Below are 24186 nucleotides of genomic sequence, written 5' to 3' on the forward strand. Positions count from 1 at the left end.
AATGAATATTGTCACTCAGATTTTTCAAATCCTCCGCCTGTGCTTTTTCTTTGATCAAATTTATCAGTAAAATGAAGAAGAATCTTAGTGTGAGGGCAAGTCTACATTGTCCTAATTTCACTAAAACTAGTTTAATCATGAGACATGGAGACAATGGATTTTCCAATCATCTAAAAGAAGCACTTTTGGGATTGCTTGCAGTGATGAAATGACTTTGTTTCGGTGGTCAGAGACGCTTACAAAAATCTTCAAGTCGAGCTAAGGAGATTGCCGTGACGGCTGAACGTATGTCATTTTATTAAGTTGAAAGCACGATTTAAAAAATATGACTGGCCTTAAGCTGTAAAGCATGTTGAAATTGTGTGAGCATTTAATAAAGACACTCAGACATATGGTAGAGTCTTACTAAGACATCTGAGGTCAAGGGGGAAAAGTACTACAAGGCTGAAACAGCAGTTAGAGCACTAATCTCCTGCATAACCCAGGAAATGGCAGGCTATTGCATCTCGAATCATGAGCATTCAATCATTCACTGCATTATGGAGAACTTTCTAACAAATATAAGCAGTGCGGTCTGCTTAAAACTGCATGATGCCAGCACTATCACATCGAACACTGATTTCTTCTTTTAATTCCTTGTGAATTATGTAAAGCTCTGATTGTGGACCTGATTTTATTTTAAACGCTTCATTTCAGTAGGCCTACCTTTATTTCGGGTTACACCTAGACAAGATGTGAGAGGAATCTGAGCAAACAGGTCGTTTAAATCAGATATAAAAGACTTAAGGTCAAATGCATCTGGCATGGGATTTGAATGACAGAAGAAATCTAGATAGCCTACTGTGGGTACGTTTAAACAACAACAACGTACTAAAAATGGAAAAAGGTTTTTCTTTGTGTTTTTCACGTACAATCCTCGAAAACAACTAAAAACACAGTATGCAGCCAGGCCAGTAGTTGGCGACGTCACTTTGTAAAGAAACACTACGCGCCTATAGACCTTATGTAGCCCCGCCCCTTTTCAGCGCTGCACTCGTTGTCTTTTGACTTCCGCTTTTATTTTCACATCGATCTTGCGTATTTATGAATGAACGGCTTGTTTTAAAATCTTCCCGGTCTACTGACATTTGTTAAGACAACTGGTTTAAACATTACAATCCTCATGATAACTTTATATTAAGTAAATCCACTTCAAAAGCTAATTACTCCTGGACAGCAATGCCATAGGAATATACAAAGCGACCGCAAAAACGGAAGTTCAAAGACAATATTCTAAAGATGGCGGCGCCCTTGTTTCTCTGGCGCATAAGGTCTATAGACTGAACACGTAAAAGCATGCATGACTTCACTGTTTTCATAAACTCACGTTGTTGTAATTGTTGTAGACTTTAACAGAATCGTTTTCAAAAACTTGCACTTTGAAAACCATTTTCAAAAGTTTGCGAAAACCCAAAGTTTTCAGTTTTTAGTTGAAAACGGTCTCGTGTAAACTGATCAACCAGGGTTTCTTACGCGAAGGGCCGAACTAACAAATTGCTTTACATTCAGGAAGGATGAAAACTTGATATTAGGGCAAAAAAAGCATTGTTATTTTTTTTATATATATATTTTTTTATACATTTTTTTTTTTTTTTTTTTTTACGCTGGACATTGGTACCCACCCTATTTTTCAATGCAGGTGTAAGAAGTGTGAGACTTCCACTTCATTAGCCACTACAGGCAAATAACTAGAAGAATGACAAAGTGCAGTAAATGGATATATCAAATACCAATATGCAGTATCAAGCAGCATGACAGACTTTTTGTATACAGTTAAATTAACTGGAAGCGTAAGACCAAAAGCCTTGCACATTAAAGCTACAGAAGACCTCACCCGCTCTTACCTTAAAAGTAAGGTGGATATTTAACTTTACATATAATTTGATTGCTTTAAATCAATTTAGAGTTTTTGAAAGACTGTACTGTTGTTCTCTTCAGTGGCGTGCCTTCACCAGCAGGGGGAGACATGTGCTGTGTGTACTGAACCGAACACCCACACACCATAATCTATTCTCACCTCTCCCCCCTTCTGCTCTCCTCTCTCATCCCCTCTTTTCTTTTAGAAATAAAGGCCTGTGGAGAGAGAAGGATACCACCCTCATAAACCGTTTGTGCCGTGCGTAAGGGAAAGGGTGGGGTGGAATGTCACATCAGATAGGTCAAGTGCTAATTTTGCTCCTATCTGTCAAAACAAGACACAGTTTAGAAGCTTCATTAAATGCCAAAGTCAGACAGAGAGCACGGGTTACTACCTGCCTTCACCTTCAACTTTTTCACCTGCCCTACCACTAATACAGACCAGCAGAAAAATGTCAATGTAATTCCTAAGAAACAGATCATTGGGGTTGTTTCCCACCTCTCCAATGGCATATATTTGCTTGACGGTATAAGGGTCGCAAAACTTTGACTGTTTTAGACAGACTTTGCAGTTTGGCAGTGTGTATAGTGATGGTTCTGACTGTGTGTGTACATGTCCGATTATCTCTCTGTGTTTGAAGTGCTGATTCACACACACTGATCCACTCTATCGAATAAGCAAACAGTGGCGTAGGGGGCATTATCACTCCCTGCAGCAGGACACATTTTGGCACGAAGACAACAAGATGGGTTATGATGTTTCTAAATGTAAAACAAAGTCTTTAAAAATACATCCGATAACGCTGATTGAAATTTGAATTTGGGTTCTTAACCTGCAGCGTGACATGCTACACACTTCATTTAAAACTATTTTTAAAATACTTGTATAATTATACATGCCGTTTTTATGACCTCATATTAACTGAGTGGTTACATGAAGTATTAGGACTATTAAAATTCATTTGTCACACTGCAGGACAATTTAAGTGAACTACGAAAAGCTAAAAGGTGATTTTAAAATGAAAGTCAGTTACCTTATCTTATTATTATATATATTTTTACTTATTCATCAACTACCAATTTCTTGCTGGACATTAACAGTTTAGCAACACTCTTCACACAGTTCACTGCTTAAGAAATAATATATCATTATTAATATTAATAATAACAATATATTAAACAAGAAACACTACTCTTTAAGGCACAGTTCACTGCTCACTTTATATACATTTTAAAACTCTTCTATGTCACTAATAAAATAATTGTTTTCTATTTTAATATGCATTTTAAAATGTAATGTATTCCTTATTCAGCATCATTACTCCAGCAGTCAGTGTCACATGATCCATCAGATATAATTCTTATATGCCAATTTGGTGTTTAAGAAACATTTCTTATTATGATCAACATTAACAACATTGTTGAAATTGTGAATTTTTCTGAATTCTTTGATGAATAGAAACAGCATTTATTTGAAATTGAAATCTAATTATTTTTATTTTAAATAAAAAATGAAAAAAAAAATTGCTGACCCGAAATTCTGAACTGCAGTGTGAATGTATATTATGCATCATATTATATACAAATCATTATTTTCTTGTTGTACCAAAGTGATTTACTAGAGTTTTAATAAACGTACACACAAGGAAATGTACGTCTGCTGGTAGCATGTGTAGTGTGTGTGTGGGCACGCACGTATATGTGTGTGTGGGAGGTGGATAATGTAAATACAATATATATGTATCACTCCCTAGAGGACGCAAGCGCTTATAAAAGGAAGCTGCTTTCAGTGTTTCATTAAGAAGCAGATTTTGCATTAATTAAATCTTCATTTAATTTCCAGGTTTTTGATTTCCATTATAGGCTCTGGCTTGCATTCTAATCTCCTGCCCTTTAATCAGGGGTTATGGGGTCATTAGCTTCTATTTCATCAGGCTGACCCCTCCCCGGCCCAGCCCTATACCCTCAGGGGAGCAGTTAGCAGATTTACCCCCACCTGCCTGCCCCCCAACAGGGGCTCTTATCACCTCATCAACTATTCCTCATTTTGGACGTTCTTTGGTGTTTTTCTGAGCACAAGGAAGAAGAAAAAAGGTTCCACTAATAGCTTCATTTGTGCTGACAGCTTTGCGAGTTCATGCCAAAACAAGTCCCCCTCTTTTTATCGTGAGTCCTTAAATAACAACCAGTGAAAACAACATGTTTCCATCCCAAAAACACCAAACAACTTTTGAGTGACACGAGAGACCCCAGGACCGCCGGTTTGCTGTCTTTCACTCGCTCTGGTGTGCTCTTTTGTGTTTCCACGAGGGACGACAGTGTGACAAGTGTGTGTCTCACATCCATGACTTGCCTTTTGTGTGAATATGTATTCAAAATGCATGTCCCTTTTTGTTTGACTGACTGTCCACTTATCTGCACGTGGCGACCTGGGAGAGGGGGTTGCAAACCAGAGCAATCATGAAAAAGGTGCTATTGTGAGCGAATGCATCATTGGGACTTCATTTATGGTGGTTTATGCTTTAAACAAGTGTGTGTGTGACGCTCGCATGTCTGAGTATAATGTCGGAAAGCGGAAAAAACGTGCGGGCAGAGATGAATTGGCCTCAAGTTTCAAAGAGAGTGTGTAATGAAGGCTGCGTGCATGAGGAAGCAGCAGCGCTGGGCATATTTGGCCACACCTGAGCCCCTGTTGAAGGAGCAGTGACATCCCCCAATCACTCTCTCTCTAACAAGACATAGAGGTTACTCACGTCCACTCCCTGATCCTTTACATCAAGTGTCATGTCAGTTCAAACATGCACCTGCAGATTTTTGAGCTTGTTCATTTTAAAATAAGTTGCCAAAAAATATAACTTGCATCTTAAAAACAACATGCAATTAAAAGGCCCGCGACCCTGCAGAGAATGGATAGATCGATGGACTATTAAAGGTATAGTCCAATGGACTATATTAAAGTTATAGTCCAGCCAAAAATGGAAATTCTGTCATCATTTACTTCTCATGTCGTTCCAAACCAGTACGCATTCTTCTACTGAAAACAGAATTGGATATTTTGAAGAATATCGGTAACTAAACAGTTCTGGTTCTCATTGATTCCATTGTATGGTCAAAAAATACAATGGAAGGCAATGGGAACCGAAACTTCAAAATATCTTCTTTGTGTTTAGCAAAAGAAAAAATGCATACAGGTTTTGAATGATAAATGATGATGGCATTTTTATTTTAGGGTGGACTATACCTTTAAGTAGTAAAAAAGGTATACCCCCCCCATGGACATGTCATGCACTCGACTGTTGCAGCTTTAATTACGTAGCGGAGGGGGAGGGGCTATCAGATTCCGATGTTGAATGACAAAACAACCCTATAAAGTTCATACACTACACGGTTGAGTACATAGTGCATAGTACATAGTGCGTCATTTGGGACACAACTATAAAGTCATAACTGAGAGATATAGAGTTAAAATTTTGAGAACTGGGCATAAATACATCCAGAGCAAAAAGTGAGCAATGTGAGCTTCTAAAAAAGGCTCATGCACCCTGCAACACATTAGTGTTTTTTACCCCCGTCTTTGGTCTATTTGTCTCTGCGTCATATACATTGTGTTGAAGACTCTTAAAATGGGGGCAAAGTACCTTTGTACAATGCAATTGTGCAGTTCCAGATGTGGCACTCGGACAGACGAGAATTTTTATAAGTGTGTACATATGTGATCAATCTCATGAGAGACATGATCTGTCTCTTTGAGTGTAAAATGACCATCTCTTTTATGATGGCGGCCCCCTTGTGATTGTCATGCACCGCTGTGCGTCTAATTGTCGAGTGATGTTAATCCCCAGGGAAACGTTCACAATGCCATCAATGGAAAAATTACAGTATCATTTGCTTCATTAACATTAATATGTTCAATAGCAACACCAGTTTCAGAATTCATTAGTTTATGACCTGTGACAAGATATGTTTTTTTTTTCCTGCATTTTCCTCACCACACTTAAAGGGATAGTTCACCCAAAAATGGGTGATTACAAAAACCTGTGGAACACTAAAGAAAATATTTTGAAGGTTTCAACTGTTTTTGTCTATTGAAAGAAAGTCAGTGTGGTCTAAAACACTGAAACCCACTAACTCTCATATTTCTTGAATTTGTACGTATAAATTACAAATAATAAATTTGATGTTTCATACTGTGCGTTCTTGGTTTTCATCAGAAAAAATGCATTCTACCTGCCTTACTAATGCAAACAATTTGAGGTTATGTTAAGCAATAGCTCAAGGGTCATTTTTGGAGAAGCGTATATCAAACCGATAATACTTCTCGGAGAAGTTTGCCCGTTCTTATTCCTCTCCACGGTCTTAAAAGAGCAAAGGGGAACTCTTTCATGCATGAAAGAAGAAGAGCTGAACAATCATCACAAAAGCCCTTCACAGACACTTCTCGAATTTCCTTCTTTCAATTACCTAACTTCCTTTAAAATGCAACGCCACTGTGTTGTCCCTGACAAAGGGAAACGACTTTCTCCATGTCCTGAACGTAATTGCCTGGGGGTCTGAGGCATGTACAGAGTTCCAGTGATGTCTTACTTCAGTTTAATGGCCTCTTATCATCTTCAAAATAAAAACACACACTTCAAGCCTGCCAGAGACACTTTTGTGTCAGCATGAACAACAGGTTTAAATGTGCCCCAGGCTGTATTATTTGTAGACGCTGTTATATTCGATGTTTGTTATTTTAGAGTTTAACAGCATCAGCAGATGTCACTTTGGGAGAAAGACACACCCAGCAGTTTCCTGGGAAGTGACTGCACCTGTCTTCTGCTATCAGATAGTGTATAAATATTATGCGCAATGCATATATAAAACAAGTAAATCAAATTAAATCACACACACTTTATTGAATTCTAGGAAAAGGCTATGAATAAAAGAAAAAAATCATAAAGCATTTTTCACTGCGATTTTGCGACATGAGATATTGTAATGCTTGAAAAGCTGAAATTTTGAACAGTTCACAGAAAAATAAAAATGCATCATCCTTTACTCACGCCTATGTCATTTCAAACCTGTAACTTACTTTCTCCTGTGGAACACACAAAAAAAGTCAATGGGGTCCAATGTTGTTGTTTTGGACCCTATTAAATTTCACTGTATTGACAAAAGTGATCCAAACATTCTTCAAAATGTCTTATTTTGTGTTCCACATAAACGAAAGTCATAGAGGTTTGGAATGACATGAAGGTAAATAAATGATGACTGAATTAGCTTTTTTCAATGAACTATCCCGTTAAATATATAATTAAAATAGCAAGTTAAGGACAAGATACCCTTGAATGTTGCATGGCATGGTACGCCAGGTCGTTACTTTCTCTTTGGGTTAAACAGTACAATGGCTGGATGGGTCTTTAGTAACCTTGGCTGGAAGAGAGCTGTTAGTCCCTCCCTGAGGTAAAGGGGATTTAGACCCAACATCCAGAGCTCAGCGCTGGCCTTCTCCCTGCCAGGAGCTCTAACTCACTCACTCCAGGCCATTGTGTTCTCAGCACATTCCCCTGGAAAAAAGGAAAAACAATGATGGACAAAAAAGCCCACACCGAGGGCCATCTGCTCTCCCCGGAAGCCGTGAAGCTGACCTCCTTGTCACTCTCACTGTCCGTCCCATCTCCCTAAACGGTTCTGCGAGATGGGAGAACCCACCGGCACCGGGCCAGGGGAGGCATGTCCTCTCACCTTGAGAGAGTCGGACGAGACCTGACAGACTCCAGGACTCAATTTCACCTCTGCGAAATAAAATGCAGGATGAAGAGGTGAGGAAAAGAGAGACTGAGAAAAACAGAGAGAGACACAAAAGAGGGTGGCGGTGTGGAGTGAGTGGAGTGAGGGGGCAGGGTAGTGGGAAAAAAGCCTTGTGTTGCTTTGCTTTGTAATAGGAAGGCTACTTCTGTTTTGCCACATTAGAGCAGTTATTTTATAACAAAGAAGAAAGAGGAACTTATTAAGAATTCTTTAGAGACACCGTTTCTTTTCTTTTCACCAGTCAGTGTGGGAATTAATTTGCAGCACAATAGGTCACGCAGATGGTGGCAACCAATCTATCACCATTATGATTGACACTTAAAGAACTCTAAATTTGAACAAATTAAACATCTTGAATATACTGTGGATAATTAACCCTAATGTTCTGTTGAACGTTATTCATGCTGCATGTATCATTTTTAAAATAAATATGTTTCTCTGTTAAATTCAAAGCCCAGTTATTCATGGTAGTTTTATACCTGGGGTGTAAATGTGAAATGAGAGCTATACTAAAAGGTCTTTTAAAACAGAACACGGGGGTACAAAACAATACAACAAACAAATCAAAAGAAAAATACACAAAGCTATACAAAACTAAAACAAAACAACAAACAAATTAAAAGAAAAACACACAAAGCTATACAAACAAAAAACAAACTAAAACAAAACAACAAACAAACTAAAAGAAAAATACACAAAGCTATTCAAACAAAAACAAATGAAACTGAATCAAAACAAAACAATAAACAAATAAAAAAACACACACAAAGCTATACACAAAACAACAACCAAAACAAACTATAACAAAACAAAAACAAACGAAACTAAAACAAAATGAAACGAAACTAAACTAAAACAAAATGAAACGAAACTAAACTAAAACAGAACACGTTGTTTTTGCTCTTGATAATAAGCTCAGGTACAGGTATAGCGGCAGAGAAAGATAAAGAGATAAAGATAATGTATGAGCTGAGTTCCCATCAAACTGCTTTGTCTGTGTTTATTTGAAAGGAAAAACCAGGCTACAACAACACACTTTGTCATTACAGTGTTTCCTCTTGCCTCATGGAACGATATGAAGCGCTCTAGCAAACACATCTGTTCTCTCATAGAGCAGATAACAGCACTACAGATCTTGTTTTCAGGTGCTAGAAGAACATTGGAGGGTGGGAAAACTGTATTTCACGAGAGCCAGTTGTTATACTGTTCATATTGGTCTTCAGTGTAACTGAGAGCAGTTTATTTCAGTTTATTTTCAGTTCCTCATGTTTCCCATAGTTCCAGTCAATATTATTATAACACTTTTTTCTACTTTTCTATCTGATAATCTTTCATAATTATTATTTTAAATATGTTATGCTGTTTTACATCTGATAATTTGAACTGGAAAAAAAATATTTTAAAACGGTGGCTAACAACAAAATCTAAAATCACAAGGGAATTTAATCATGTAGCAATCAATGATTCAATCATGCAAAACTCAAATAATGTATGCACATTTATAATGATTTCCAATTTTGACATTATAAATGCATTGGATATTAAATTAATCCTTGTTTATCTAAAGGAGAACCATCTTCCTTCCCAAAAGTAACATTATTACTGTAACTAATGAACTGCCTTGACAAGATGTACCAATACTTATAGCTTATTGAAAACTGATGTATTACATGAATATCATCCAAAAATTAACCAGCTCATTATTCCAATTATGCATTACACACTTGTGCATGTGTTAAAAAGCTTCACCAATATTTGTTTTTTCAATATCCACCGTCATCCATCTTACTCTTAAACTTCGATGGCCATTTATCCAATTATTGTGTCCATAATGGCTTTTCATCAGCTCATCTCTCCTTCCCAGCGTTGTGCCTTAGCCATTTACCTTTCCTGGAAATGTCAGGTTGTGTCAGAGTTGTTGGCAAATGTTGCTGCAATTATCTTGACAACTCGGATTCCTTAGGGAGGGGAGCTGATTGCTGCTAATTTACCCGTGTGAGTGCAGTAGGCCTTACCGTAGACCGGTAAGGAGGAGATGGGACGGAAAAGAGCGAAGGATAATCATTTTAATCTCAGCTCTAAAAGAATGCCAGTTTTATTTAGTAACAATTATTTCTTTTAAACCCTACGGATTGTGTTTACCCCGACAACAAAGCTTCCAAAAGTCCATTTCCGTCCAAATGAAAAGAATATAAACAAATAAAAACACTTGAGTTTCTTTAGAAACCTTCAGAGAAACTTCACTGAAAGCTCGCCATCGACTGGCCCCCCTTAGCGCTGTCTTTACTTGGCCTTCTGCATTTAACGCTTGGACGCAATCTAACGATTTAGATTGAAGTTTGGGCACCATTTCGCCGTCTGAACGCTTCTCAGAGAAGGCGGACGTACTGTAGTGGAGGTAAGGTGTGTGAAACAATACCTCTTTCCAAGTTGCTCCCTTCCACTTAGCTACTGCTTGAAGGCAACACCAGGTGTCTCCGCTTCCCACTGGCACTCCTTCTCTTGAACTGAACCAAAAGAGGAAAAAAGAAATGAAGGAAAAACCCGACAGCCACTCAACCTTCACAACCCCCTCCTTCAGAACCACCCCCCCAACCCCAGGCAAAATGTATCCATCTGATTCTCGCCGCTTCTTCCTTCACATGAGGAAGAAGTGCCAAGTGCAGCTAATGTGCTGCTGGAAGCGTGGAGCGTTTGTGACACTCCTCAGCGCAAACGTACAGCTGGCATGAGCACAGACAGGTGGCCTGGCAAGAAGCTCCTTCCAAAGGAGCCGGCGCGGTCTGAAAAAAACCCTCTCTTCTGTCTGCCGTTCCCTCTCTTTCTTTCTTGTGCTGCTAGTTTTGTTATAAAGTGGAGCTGCGTTTCAGAGGGAGTTGTGATTGGTGAGCATATGTGTTACATATGTTCAAAAATGGTGGAAGGATTGAAAAACAATAATGAGTCAACTGAGACATGCTAATTAGTTAATTGGGCACTGTGAGTGCTTTTCTTATGACATACAGCACATTTAACTCGTGTCTTAATGATTATATGACGTCCAAAATGTAAAAAAGTGGTGAAATAGTACATAAGCATCTTCTTTAAAGGAATATTCTGGGTTCAGTACAAGTTTGGCACAATTAACTGCATTTATGGAATAATCATGATTTTTACATTAAAATAATTAAGTCCATTTTCAAAAAAAAAAAAAAAGAGCAGCAAAATATGAGGTTACAAGGTACTTAATGCAAGTGAATGGGGCCAATATTAGGAGGATTTAATAGCAGAAATGTGAAGGTTATATTTTATAAAAGCACTTACATTAATTCTTCTGTTAAAATTTATGTATTATAGTTGCTTTATGGTTTTAGGCATTATGCTTGTCATGGCAATGAAGTTGTAAAATTGGATTTAACTTTACGTTTACATCTTGTGGGTTTACTTTTAAAACGGTGAGTATTTTAACCTTTGCGGATTGGCCCCATTCACTTCCATTGTAAGTGCCTCACAGTAAACCAGATTTTTGATTTGTTATAGAAAAGCAAAAAATAATTGTGGTAATCAACATTACGCCACAAGTGCTTAACTTGTACTGAACCCATAATACTCCTTTATGCAAATATTTATAGCTGTATTACCTGATAATTCTAGCTTCCTGTTAGAATTATTCTTCCTGGCTTTGGTTTAAATAATCTATAAAAAAAAAAAAAAATCTTCTGTCAGGAATTTAATTTAGGCCAAACATTTTTATCTTTAACAAAAAATGACTAACGGGAGAGAAAATACAGTTGCCAATGGGTGTGGGGAGACTGTATTTATGAAGACAGACAAAGGATTCACATCTTGGCTTTCTGCTTTGCTTTGGCACTTTCCAGTGGTGCCAAAATGGGCAGTGCCAGCACTTTGTGCCCGCTCTGCCTTCTCCTCCATCTGCTGGGGCAAGAGGCCTGAGAGGGTCAGTGCCCGTTACTCTGTTCTTCTCTTGTCTCAGCCTGGAGCTACAGTGGACACACTTAATGCAGCCTGCAAAAGGCTAACGCTCATGTTCCATATGTTCTTCATTTATCTCCAAACCAATCCCCAAGTAGTTACACATGTAAAATGGCGTTTATAGCAATAAAATGTTCGTGTTTGATTTGCTGTAATCGCTTCAAGGAGCTTCCATCTCCCCCCAGACACAGACAGTTGAACAAACATTTACAGAGTCGTGTTTCCATCTCCTTAAGATGAGCCTAAAATAGCCTAAAGCAAACTTAACTACCTCTGGGAATCATTCAATACCCATCGCACAGCGGGTGTAACAGCCTAGAAAATCACTTAGGAGATTTCCCCACTCCTCAGCACTGATTTTGTCTGGGTTTTTTCTCTCCCCTCATTCCACTGCGAGGGTCTTTGTTTTAGGCTCTAGTCCTTGAGTATTCTATGAGTATTCTACTCATATATTGGTAATAGCTACCAAAAATTGTTGAACAATTCAAAATGAAACAATGACAAATTCAGAAAGCTTCTTACAACAACTGAAGAGAGATCTCATTTTAAAGGAATAGTTCAACCAAAAATGATATTTACTCATCATCATGGTGTTTCATGTCCATTTGAATTCTGCTGAGTACAAAATGATAAAAATGTTGTCTTTTCCATTCAATTACAGTTAAATTTTAATTGGGGGCTGGAACTTTTCCATTCAAAAATGGCACAAATTAAACATACATACACACATATACATATACATATACATATACATATACATACATATACATATACGAAGAGTTCAGATGCAAAAGCCTCTAAGTGCCATCTGAAATTTTCTTCTAGAATGATCATTTTTATAAAGCTTGTGTATTTAAGTTAAGTAATTTCACTTAAATGACAATTAATAGGTAATATGCATTGCCATTTAAGTGAAATTATTGAACTTAAATATACAATCTTGATAAAAATGATCATTCTAGAAGAAAATTTCAGATGGCACTTAGAGGCTTTTGCATCTGAACTCTTCATATATATATATATATATATATATATATATATATATATATATATATATATATATATATATAGCATAATGTGTGTGTGTATATATATAGCATAATGTGTGTGTATATATAAGACAATAAAGACTTTTGAAGCTATATTAGAGTTGTATATAATTCTTCACTTATAATGAGTAAGTCTAACTCGAGAATCTGACCCGTCTGATTTATATATAAGAAAGTCCTACGAGTTTAGAATAAACAATGACTCCACTTGCTTATGGTGTATGGTTACAGTAAGAAATAACAAAAGGAAGTGAGAAATGTTTTGATGTGAGTGTCCTTTCCTGGAGCATAAGTCATATTGTTATTTAACATGTTCTCTTAGAGAATGTGGCTGTGATGTAGCAGCAGTGGGTTTCTTACACAGAACAAGAGGTCTCAGAGGTGCCATGGGCTACAAGAGTAACGAGCAGGGCAGATTAGAGTCTTTCTCCAGCTCCGCTCCAGGCTGCCCAGTCAACTGTCACTACGCTAACACGACCTGTCGCTGCTCTCAGCGCCTCTGCACACTTCCTTTCCTGTCAGACACTGTTTAATACAAACAATTAGCATCGGGAGCTAACGGCTAGGAGTAATTTCCCAGCCAGTGCCTGGAGTCACTGCACTACTTGTCAGAGGATCTCACCACGAGCTAGTGCTACTCCTGGCTGAGCATGATATGTCTGTTGAGTTGTAATTGTTACCACACAAAAGTATTTGAGCACATGCAAAAGATTGTCTTTGTTAAATTAAGATGGAAAGAAAAGAGTATGAGATACAATCCTGCATGCACATTATGATTATGCTGGTTTTTGATATTTTTACTATGTTTGAATAGAAATATATATAAAATAATTTTTCAAAGACAACATGTGGTCTAATTTTAAATGTGCCGTCTTCATGTATATTTAATATCCACTAAGCACGGCCTTGAAAAGCTGCTCTCTCAAATTAATTTTTGAGAAGTTGAATTCCTCAAAAACGGGAAGAATGAAGACAAAACAATTAAAACCTGGCAGAGAAAATTCCAAGCATGCTTCTCAAAGCAGTCAAAATTATGAACGGCCTCTTGGTAATTCAAATATTGCGTCCCCCAAGGAGCAGGCATTTAACTAATGAAAGCTGTGTTCAAATGAAAGTTGGACTCTCTCATTAACAAGCATTAGAATGCTCTCAAAAGAGTCGCGTGTAGGGTGAAAGCATGTCATCAAAACAGTCTTTGCTTGAAAGACTCTGGAAAAATATTGTAATAAAGCCAAGATCCTTGTCTAAACAAGTTTCAAGGCCAGTAAAACACAATTATAATGATTGCTTGGAGGGGGGAGTCATCTTAATACATAAAATCTTAATTAAAAGGCTTCTCTCGCTCTTCTTTATCTCTCTCTCTCTCTGTCTCTCTCTCTGTCTCTCTCTCTCTCTGTGTGTGCTCGTTTCTGTAATAGGAGGGGTAAAACAAAAGTTATTTTTCTTCTCCCCCCTCCCAAATATTTTAAACTTCACTGCAGGGTGTCATGCTGATATCCATTTGAAAGACTGACATTTTTTGTATGTGTGGAAAATGCCTTTGAATGTAGCCCAGAGTGACACTTATTTTCATACGCACTTAAGCAGGCAACTCCATGGGGCAATGTCTGCCCAGTTGCCCAACTGATTTGTGAATGTGACTACAAGGTGAATGAGAAGAAAACAAGAATTCTTTTTAGGGATAGGGTATTTGATGTCATCATTTACACACATTCAATTCTTTATGAAATGGCATATATTAAATCCTATTACAGTCTATTACATACATGCAAACCATTTCAAACTCACCTGTCTTTTAATTAGGCTACTTCAATATTATTAATATCTAATTATTTCATATAGGCTAGTATTGTATTGCATTGCATTTCATTTTAAAATTATATTGCAAGTTGATACACAGCATACAGTAGCCTACATATCCTATTGATCCTGGAGTGAGAGAAAACACTGATATATGATTCATATTTTAATAATATTAATGTTTCAATAAATAATACTATTTTAATAAATTAATATATTATTTATTAACAACATATAATTTTATTAAGCAAATTCATAAAATGCCAGATCCAGAATTATCTGTTGCCACCTCAAAATAAATAGCATCCAATCAGATTTTTTTATTTGACAGTTACAAGCAAAACAGAATATGTTGTGAATCCCTATACAGTACAAATTATTATAATCTAATTACAGATGGTCAGGTTCATCCGCCAATGAAAATGTTATATTTGTACCAGGTGGGTGAAGTCTGAGGCCTTCAAGCAAGAGTGAACATCGCGTTGTTCTGCGTCGTGTTTTTGAAATGTATTTACAGGTATACAATACGAGGGCTTAATTTAATCCCAAACAACCACTGGTAAGTGCCTTTCTGCGAGTTTTCTAACTTGTCGATTGCTTACAATGGGGTTTAAACAAGGCTAGCGTTCAGCATTCAGTGTTGTGACGTGTTTTTGTTGGTGGTTTTGTGTCTGTTTGTGTTTTTGACGTGTCAACCGCCAAGTAGCTACAACTGTAACATAAGGAACTGTGACGAGAGATTTCCTATAGTGAGTCCTATTCATGTTGAATCGATGTTTTTTAATGTAATGATGAACAGTTTGGCGTCATAGCGGTAACTTAAATGCAGTACCACATGAGAAACAGTTCAGGAAGATAGAAATTAGGCCTAATATTAGACCTAATTGAAATGCATTTTAGATCAAATATTGCCATATACTTTGTCTATATTTGATTCGCCAAAAGAAGAAGTCAAATCGGAGTCAACTGTGTCTGTGCGTTGACTGAAAGTTGAATGAATGATTCAATAACTCACTCATGGGTTGCTTCTCAAGTGAAAGTTTGCATACTAGTGAGGCGGTGTCCTCCTTCCTAGTCCAGTAACGTTAGCTACTTCTACGAAGCCTTGTGGGCTTGAATCCTCCAAACACTAGAAAGAGATGCATGGCTAGGTCACACATGTTCCCGCCCCCAAGGTCATGACTCGAAAATACTATTAAAACGTAATTTTGGAAAAAATACTTTGTAATAAATATTTTTATAGTAAACGGCTTCTATTAATGCAATACAGTGAATGGCCACCATCTGTAGTGTCTCACATTAGCAGTTTAGTGTCAAGTGATAAATGTACACCAAAACAAAAATAACATGTATGTATTCCGTCATTTCTTTTTCGTGAATTGTAATGTGTGCAAAGGATTGTGGGCGTTTTGAAGGATGCGAAGGACACACGTAACAGTGGCTGTTCTACAATATGCATTCTTGTCTGTACTTGTGGACTTGTGAAATGTCATCAGTCGCTGCTCAAGTCCTGTTCCAATTCAAAGTTCACATCTAGCCAAGTCCAGTTCAAATCCCCGGATGTGTTCTTGATTCGCCCCTTTTATCGAGGATCCATCGAGAGGTGACTTGTGAGGACTTGAGACAGCCAGGTATCCCAGAATACATCTCGCAACAATTAGCAAGCAATAGCGGAGGAGAAACCCTGCATAATTAAAAAAAAATAATACTGTTATTGTGCGAAATGTAGTTTTAAGAGTTTTCACACGACAATGTAGTTGTTTAAAGCTCAAATCTGTTTATTTATAAAGATAGCGCCTATTTGAAAATTTAATCTGACGTTTTCGGAGTCGTGCGATCCTGTCGATCACTGGGTGCTCAGTAGAGATGCACCGATTACAATTTTCTGGGCCGATTCCGATTTCCGATTTTTCATTAAGTTTGACCTGCCGATACCGATTTTAGCCGATTCCGATTTCATTTTTTCTAACCACTTTACAGCACACACAAATATTTATTTTATATCTTTTCTGTAATAGAACATTTTACAATTTGCATAGTTCCCACACATCTAAAGTGCAGTGTTGTGGAAGAACCATTTCCTTTTCACATTCAATATCCAATATATATATATATATATATATATATATATATATATATATATATATTTAGCAAACGAAACGTCTGTATGAAAACAGGGAATGGCAATAAAATAATAGGCTATATAAATAAAAAATAAAATAAATATAGCCTTGCAGTATAAAGATATTTCTCAAAGCACACACACACAGGCCTATTGCAATCACTTGTACAAACTGAATAATAAAACAAGTTTAAAGGGTACATTTTCTATAAATATTAGTCTTTGTTTTCTTTTCTGACATAGCCTGCTCCAGTTCTTGTTAAAACACACAAATTCTGTGCATTTTGGGCACTTTTTTGTGAAACCCTATTTAGGCTATTTTCCATCAAAAGTGTGCTTTCCCTTTAATTGAGCGCGAGCAGTGCAGCAAATAGACTCGGCGCCGAAACACGCGCTTCACTGCTCGCGACGCTCCTGCTTGACGCTCACGCGCTGCTCCTGCTTCCGTTGTGAATGCACTCATTGATTAACATGCACGCCGGAAAAAAAATACGCGCTTGCGGTCTGAACGGACGTAATTCACGAGGTTTTCTACATGTGCTCCGTGTGCACGTGTGATGCTGATGTTGCGCGATGTTAATTATGCCGCGCCCGAGTGCATTTGACCGGCATTTGTCAGACTGACCGGCCGGTCGCCGGTTACGGCCGATCACGTGAAAATCGGCCAATTCCGGTCACCAGCCGATCAATCGGTGCATCTCTAGTGCTCAGCGCTCTTTAACCCCGCCTGGAACAGCCTTACCTTGGCTAGTCCTTCTGACGTTTGCCGCTGGCCCTGATGTCTCTATAGTGGTTAAACATGAAATATAATTAGACTTGTGTATCTAACTGGCGATCTTTGGTCTCATGAATCTATAATTTATTCCCTTGCAAATCGTTTTGGCTGAGGGCAAAGTGAAGTTTCATAACTTTAATTTATATGTTTAGGCTATTTAACTTTACCGTTGTAGCCTACGAGAGCGCTGACTTTGTACGTTTGACTGAATTGTTTGCTTCATTTCTTATTGTATAGCTTCTTATACCTTTTACTTAATCTGAGTGCATATTGCCTGAACCACATATTAATGTTTAATATTTTTAATATGTAAATGAAAAGAGGCAGGGTTGTGTTTTATTTTGTTTTGTTATACATGCAGTGATAATCAATGTTATTTTATGTTTTTTTTCAGTTATGTACATTAGGTTTTGTTACATCTTATGTTGTTAAATTAATTTTTAATGTTATTAACGTATGTTACCATTATGTTGTTTTGTAGTTGTGTGCATGACACACCTGAGCACCTTCCATATGTTAGTATTTAGGCTACCTCAGCTTGTGGAAAAGCTATGTTGAACTTTGATTCATCATGTGGGTTTCTCACTATTATCAGTGTTACTGTTATGGTTGTTGTCATAATAGGTTAAATGTGCAATACAGATTTGAGTAGCAGTGTGGCCTTGCTAATTCAGAAGAAAACTATTTAAAATGTGCATGCACAATCAGCATTTGCAATAAACTATAATTTTATTATATAGGCCTACGTTTTGTATGTGTGTCATAGCCTACATAGTTTTAGTATATTATTTAAATGTAGGAGCCATTTTAGGAGTCAGTTGTCTCTTAGGTTCAAGCAGTCTTCTCCTCTCTGATCAAGGAAATTGCTCATCAGATCTATATTTCTTAAACCTGTATGGGTGCTGTTGTGTTTTGACAGGTTTGTTGAACCAGCTGTAGGGATGATGTTTCAGTGTGTCAGCTTTAATTAAGTTGATGCCTGTGACCTTAGGGAGAGGCTGAGGGACAACAATGGCCTTAGAGCCTTGAGTAAATACCCAACGACTGTCTTACTGTCATGTCACCCAACACATGAGAAAACAAACTCTCCTGTTCTTTATGAGTAGTGTTGACATCTGCTTGGTATTATATCAGATGTGTTGAGTGTAAACCGATCAGGTTACAGGGCATATTAAGATTGTGTTTTAAGTTTTAAAGTCTGTCTTGTAGAGTAAAAGTTTAGGACTGACAATATCAGTGCATTAGGTCAGTCTAGCAGACATATTTGGTCTTTGATAAGTAAGTTCACGTGTTACGATTAACACTGCTTTTTGGTTCTGGTTGTGAGTCAAATTTTTGGCCTGGAACATGGCCACTAGGGTGCTCTGTCCATTCAACAAGAGCGCTTGAAAAATATCATCTCCTCTTGGTTCACTGTGGTCGAGCAGAGCACTTGGCTTGGGCAGTTGTTGTTGCCACAAGCAAGCCAATCTTCAACACATATTCTCTCGAGTGCCCCTAATGGTTGACTTCATCAGCCCTGTGACATGAGCGTTAGTAATAGGTTATTTATGGTGACCCTGAGTGTGTTTTTGGATGTTTGCTTCTTTTTATTAATTTAGTCCCTCTTACATTTACACAGAAAGATCATTTGAGTACACCCTGACGGAATTTATGCATTTGCATTGGCTCAATTTGCGACTGCCATAGCCTATAAAACATAAAGACAAACCAATGAACAAACAACTAAATATTAAAACAAATAAACAATGCAAAAACAATAAATTCAGTATGTAATGGTGGAGCTTGTCAGCCCAGTTCAAATAAACATTTGAAATGTTAATATTATATTAATAAGTATCTAAGCTATATTTTAAAAAAATAATTATTGGAAAAATCAAATTTTATTATATAATTTATATAATTATTAAATAAAGGTGAAGTTTGATTTGGCTTTCTGAGCTGTTAAGCGGCCTTACTTGATGAAAAATCATTTAGTCTTATTGGAAACCTATTAACTGACAATATTTGCAGCCCAAATGGAAACCACACATCTTCATTGTTTCTGAACTCATAGCTTTGATAATCAATTATACACTTGTCAGATACTCTTTAACAATCTGAAGCACAATCTTTCTAAAATGCAGTGCCCATTTGGATAGATCGGATTTTATACCTTCACTGGTCAAATCAGCTCATGATTTAAGACGTCACCCACCAAAGTGAAATTCCTCATTCCACTTTAGGCACTCTTTTAGAAAACTGGATTCATCCCAGAGGTCACATATCTCTAGCCCATCCTATTTTATATATCTTAATGGTCTCTTGAATAGCTTTGAGTTCTGGAGGCAAAATGAGATTTGGACAGTAATGTCAGATTTTAAGATACCTTCAGAGAAGTAAAAAAAGCGTGAAAAGGGTCATATATCTCTTGAGGGGTTTGGGGTCGACACATAAGTGTATCGACGACATACGCAAAAAAAATCCTTATTTAGACACATTTGTGCAACATATTGAAGAAATATGAGCATAAAATCTTATAAAGTACACCAATTTCTTTATTTCAGATGCTCTCAGAAAACAGGTGAGATGGTTGAGTTTTTAAAATAACTTGGTGCATTCTTATGTGTCGTCTGAACACGAACAGTAAGCGTTGGGTGGAGATCACACTTGCGCACCCACGCACACATATTGAAGCCGGACCGGCTCTCACAAAACACCTGCACTTAAGGAGCACCTGTCAAGGGGAGGGGAGAGAGGGGGGTCGGGGACGTACCTCGCCTTGTCTCCACGTATTGTCCTGCAGCGGAGCACGAGAGGGGGAAATAAGAGCGAAGAGGGGCCACCTGTCTCCCTTCATCGCTCCCACTCCTTCATCTTCCCTCGGAGCGATTACACCAGGTCTCCGACACTAATCTAATTATACTGCTAAAAAGAAAGAGAGACACCGAAGAGGAGCCTTAGTGTGTTCTAATTAAGGCATTGCCAGAGGTTGGAGACAATGCGAGGCATGTTTTTTTTTTCACATGCGATTGCGAGAGAGTCATAAAGAGTTTTGCTCTCACTTAAGGCAAGGCTATTGTGATATGTAGGACATCCGAGGGGCGGAGGGAAAGTATAACTATCAGCAATCTGATGTAAAGGTCATGCAATGAGAGAAAGAGAGTGAGAAAGAGAGAAATGGATGGAGGGAAAGAGTGCACTAGGGCTATATGAATCATAAGTTTTGTCAAAGAGGTAGTGGCAGGGACTGGTCTATACGAGCAAGGTCGCAGTTCAGCGTCGCGCCTCAGGACCTGCTGCTCTTAAGCAGCCGCAGCTGCATTGTTCTCGCTCCGCCAGTGGAGACTCGCTGTGTCCATCCGATTAGCCACTCCGTGACCGTCCTTCACTACAGTATCACATACTGTTTACTGCGAGGGAGACCTTTAGTGAGGAGACAGATTGTTCACTTTGAAAGAGTCCTCTAGCCGGCCTGAAGCGCCGTTTGTGCATGAGAGTCCTCCAGTACTTCAGGAAACTCCCACACACGCTACTCTCCACCATTATGCAGCGACAAGAGGCTTCAGCCAAACAATATAACATGCCGTTATTTTGCCGGCCATTGTTCTGTAGCTGTAATTGATGAAGTGATGGAACAAATGCGTTGTTTCATCTTTGTCTTAAAATGTTAAGCTTTAGTAGCATGACGTGACAGGCTTTTTTGGAAAATATTAAGGTAGGCCTACTCTTTATGTTTTAAGGGACTTCGTTAAACGCAAACTGTGGTTTTATAAAGGGCTAGGTCTAAAAAAATACTTGATCTATGTACTGTACATATACTGTAGGTCTGTTGCATCGCATCTCGCTGTTTTTTTTTCCTGCATCTCACGCCTTTTTTAAGATGCAATGTCAAGTAGCTCAATTTCACATTTACATTTTGTTCATTTCAGTACCGACTTGGTACCGAAATCGGTACTTTTGACAACACTAATTGTTACACGTCAACTTTTGCCATCCGAGTGATTCCACACAGCTTAATTTATGTTGAGGTCATGGCTGTGATGTGACCAGCAGACCTGCACCAATAGGCCTGAGTAAGATCATTTCAAGAATGTAGGACATGATGAATCAAAGAAATTATCGAAATATCGCAAATGTATATCGCAATATGCATATCGCAACAGCTTGCAATAACTGGGGTCATGAACAAAAGACAAAGAGAAAATCACTCACTGCTCTTGGCTGAATAACTTTTGTAGCTTTAATAAGAATCAGTATATACAGAGACAATTTATATAAGAGACATGCCACTTCCTCAATCCTCAATAGAACTATATAAGGAAAACCTGTAACGGCAAAGATGGCGGTTGTATGAACATGTCCCGCCCCTCCCGCTGGAAAGCCAATCATCTGCTTTTAACAGTCAAGCCGCGAAACATTTAAACCTATCATCTGGTTCCACTGACGCATGCGCACATTTGAGGTTTTGCGACAGCGGAGACGATTTGGGGACAGCGAGTTGTTGTGTGTGCAAGATCAGTGACAGGGCGCATATTTAACTGAAAGAACCATGTGGAAAGGACAAGCAGAGAGGGAGAGCCCCGGTCGCGCGCGCACTCTCTCTCTCTCTCTTTCCGAAGCCAGGCGAAAGTGTAAACAAGACTTCACCGTCTCCAAATTAAGCACTGTCTTGCTCTCTCTCCCGCACGCATATTAAATCAAAATAAAACGACATGATGGTAAAAGGTCGGAAGACTAAAGTTTCATGTTGGAGCATTAGGAGATTTTTTCCCCCTGAATTACCGCTGGGTGTGAATTGTGCTAAAATACGTTGCCTTATCTTCTCTGAAATGCGTTCCGCACATTCAGCTGACATAAAATTACTCTAAATAAATGAAAAAACCTATCCAGTGATGTAATGTTTTCTGTGTTGACACTAACCTTGTGGGATGTCCATGTCCTAACTGCTGGGATAATCACACAACCGTATGATACGTCCAATTCGCGAACTAATGATTAATTTGAACCGATTCATTTTAATGAATAGTTAAAACTACAGATCTACATTGTTATTACTGATAAAGTGCAAACCTGCTTACATTTAAATAAAGGAGAACAATATTGACATTGAATATGCACAACACCGGCTTTCTGGATAGAGACGTAAATGAAGTTGGTGTCGTGAACCCTTGCGCATGCGTAGTAAAAGTATAACCTGTGGGGAAAAAGGCGTTTTAAACCTTATTTTGGGGCAAAGTCATCAAACTTTTTCAGCGATTTTTATCATATTTTACTGCTGTTTCTATACATGCAGTTTTTATGTCCCAGTGACCAGTGAAAGTGCAGTTCTGACTCTCTGCCCATTCATTTAGATAGGAGCCTGGTCTTGTTAGTTCGAAATAGCTGCCCGGAGGCGTTGCCAAGATGGCGGCCGAGTGGCACGACTTGCCTAAAAGGACTTTGGTATATAGCCTTGGCTATATATTTAATTCATACAGTGAAAACTAAGCAGTGTTTATTTTTACATTTGATTATTCAGTTTCTGTTGTTAAATAAACCTAAACCTAATGTAGGCCTACCTGAAACCCTAAACCCTGTGGTTTACACTGATGTTAAAATAACACTTATGCTACAGTAACACTGCTGTTCACTTTCAGAATTTGTAGGGATGTTTTCTTGTCAAAAATAGAATGTGAAACATGTATGTAAGTTATATCATTTTAAATATATTTTAAAGATAATTTAAGTTCATTTTACACACTTTAAGCATTATCGTATCGCATATCGAATATCGCGTTATTTAATGAGTTATCGCATATCGCATTTTCTTTAATATCGTGCAGCCCTACTGTTTATGCTTTTCAGAATTAAATTGTGACCTCCATCATTGATTGAATTGAAGCCCCACTGCTTTACAAATGGCTGAAGATAAGAATCATTGAGATTGTTTACATGTGCACCAGTAATGTGATTATTTCCAATAATCACAAGGACTTAATCACAGTAAGATGTTTACATGGCAAGAGCATACCACTTCACTCCCGTTTACATGCAGCTTTCATTATTCTGATTATTCACTAAGAATTGTGATTATTATATAATGGGGTATTATTCACATATCCCAATGCACAGCACATGATGAACTCGCATACAATCGGTGTGTTTCCACTGTTTCAATCTACTTGCGTCAAATGCAAAAAACATTTCTATGAATGTATTGGATATTTATTTCTCTGTTTTCGGCCATTAGTATACTGCATTATATTGTCAACATGGACTCAGCACCCCAAAAATGTGATGCCTTCTTTACTGCTATGTTTACGAATCTGTGCAAGACGACGTCATCGGTGTAGCCAATACAAGCACATGCACACTTTGGTCTGAGTGATAGATGAGATTAGAGTGTTTACATGCCTGTTTATTGCGATTTAAAATAAGCATGCCACATATTTGTATATTATTATGTTTACTATGATTATGAGCTTAATCACATCACTTTGATCAAAGTTTTGTGTTTACATGAGGTCAAGTTTAATCGCAATATTGCCTAAATCTCATAATAATCGCGTTATGAGTGACAGTGACAGTGTTGTTCTTATGAACTTCAGATATTCTGCCACTTTTCTGATTGAGTCATTAAAGTTGTATTTAGCTACAACTAACAAGGTACTGTAGGTACAACCTACAGCTTGACAGGACTCTGTACCACCTGTTGCCGCTTCAGGCCTTTCCATGTTGGTTTCTTTTTTAGCTGCTTCTCACAGTTGAAGACTATATCCTGGAAATTGAAGACATAGGCTACTAAATGCTGCGCAAGTATT

At 37.9% G+C, this 24186-nt stretch overlaps 1 protein-coding gene across 2 annotated transcripts in view; it reads left to right on the top strand.

Moving 5' to 3' along the window:
• The first annotated feature begins 14877 nt into the window (after window positions 1-14877).
• Window positions 14878-24186, top strand: part of LOC308707841 (uncharacterized protein) — an 87991-nt gene continuing 78682 nt past the window's right edge. The window contains exon 1 of one of the 2 annotated variants that reach the window (XR_014032226.1): window positions 14878-15066. The gene's annotated coding sequence lies outside the window, so the exon portion shown is untranslated. The remainder of the gene's footprint in view (window positions 15067-24186) is intronic. The other variant, XM_081394533.1, reaches the window with a different exon arrangement.

The sequence above is a fragment of the Scardinius erythrophthalmus genome, assembly GCF_964197995.2.
Source record: "Scardinius erythrophthalmus genome assembly, chromosome: 19".
In the NCBI taxonomy this organism is placed as follows: Eukaryota; Metazoa; Chordata; class Actinopteri; order Cypriniformes; family Leuciscidae; genus Scardinius; species Scardinius erythrophthalmus.